This window comes from Aplidium turbinatum, chromosome 11 (genome assembly GCF_918807975.1).
Source record: "Aplidium turbinatum chromosome 11, kaAplTurb1.1, whole genome shotgun sequence".
Lineage (NCBI taxonomy): Eukaryota > Metazoa > Chordata > Ascidiacea > Aplousobranchia > Polyclinidae > Aplidium > Aplidium turbinatum.
This window is the reverse complement of record NC_137482.1, coordinates 7,500,597-7,502,458: the sequence shown is the minus strand read 5'-3', so window position 1 is coordinate 7,502,458 and position 1,862 is coordinate 7,500,597.

The window sequence follows — 1,862 nt, the reverse complement described above, 5'->3', positions numbered from 1 at the left end:
AAAGTGCGTCGTGTTTTTCGGCGATAGGAAAATCTCCACAAATCTGTCTAACTTTTGCTGAAGACGATTTAGCTTGGCTATTCCTAAAATCCAAACTGTTGATTTTCGAAAAGACTACGTTTGTGAAGATGGAGCTTTTTATAAAAATATGTAAATACGTAACAATGAATAAACAATGGACAATTTGCGATAAAAGGTATACTGCTGATCCGTCAGCATTGTGACATATTTCCTGCTTTTATAGGTTAATATGGTTTAATTGTGTCGCAGTTCCTGATTTACAGTGCTTCCACGAGGATTTTGACAAAAATTACTTTCAAAAAACACAAAAAGTTTGTCAAAAGCCATAATTTGACAAATTTTGACTTTATTGAAAATTTTGACTTTATTGTCAATTTTGACTTTATTTTGACCTATAAACGCTGACGCCGTCAATTTATTTCAATGACGCGTACAACACTGATTTGCAATTTAAAAACGCAATATAGCCTACTTTCTTTCGTAGGCCTATAACTGTTTGAATGAGAGAGTGCAAACTCGACGACCTTTTTTGGGCTTCGGTCTTACGCACTTTCTGATTGGATGCACACTGTACGTTTTTGTTTTATGTAGGCTAAGCCTACATTTCGCATTCAAAAAATAAAATAAATGACGATATCCATCTATCCATTGCTGTTCTTTTCCGACAAAGAAAAATTAATTGAATTAAATTGAAAAATTATGGATCTAGGACATAGCCTAACAATCATCTGGGATGGATCCATAATAATTCAAGAAATTGGATAGGCTACTAGTGGCTTAGTGAAAAATTCTTACCTTTTTTCAAGTTTTTATTTTTAACAAATTCAAACCATTTCTTAGCACAACTTCTCTCAGAAAATCACACCTTCTCATTGGCGGGAAAACTACGTTTCGCTGAAGTCCAAAAGTAAAAATTAGAGACGGTAGAAGTAGGGGATTGCTCACTCAAAAAGAAGGTGGACAACTGGAGGGTCATAGTGTTATGACAAAATTTGATGCAACTACAGCTTGAGGTCTACCGCCATATGTCGCATACCCTGGTGCAGCGTTTGTGACCTGGCTGCGTGTGTACAAAGTGTGTAGCTTATTGCCAAAAAAAATGTATGAAAATATGTGATACCATGCTTACGTAATGCTATAGCCTATACTAGTCATAATAATGCAGCAATAGATTTCACGCTACAGTGGTAACAGTAGTTAACCTCGCACTGCTGTAGCAAAGTTCTGTCGATATTCTAGCATCCTAAACCTCGTGCAAAATATAGCATTTCATTTTAGTTAAGCAGATAACTTTAGATTTCTCGTAAAATACTTCATTTGGTGACACAAGCATGAAAATTGGCACATATGTACCTTAGACCATGTAGATTTCAAAAGTTTAATTAACCAAACGAAAATTCAAAGCGGCGGCCCGTGACGTCAAAATTCAAAATGGACGCCATTCCGGTCCTGGACTGACGTAGGAAAGTTGTTTTATGAAAGCAATTTACGTGTTTTTTATCTCTTACTATCTTGAAAATGTTTTTTGTGACATTTTTAGCCTGTGTTTATGATTTCAGATTGTACCTCTCATTAAAAATCTTCACAAAAACGGGAAAAAAAATCTTTTTTACGCTAAACAACCACTTCCACCTGCGTATGACATACAGAAAATACCTAGCCCATCTTTATTCCTGATTGACAGACAGTTCAACTGGCTAGACCACGTACTTCTCACTAAAGAATATGATGACAAGGTGCAAGCAACGTGGTCCGCATTCAATGCCTCACAGATACAAAATCACAAATTCGACGTCAGCTTTTCGTGCATTTCACCACTTTTGAGAGATAAAGCAGACAGT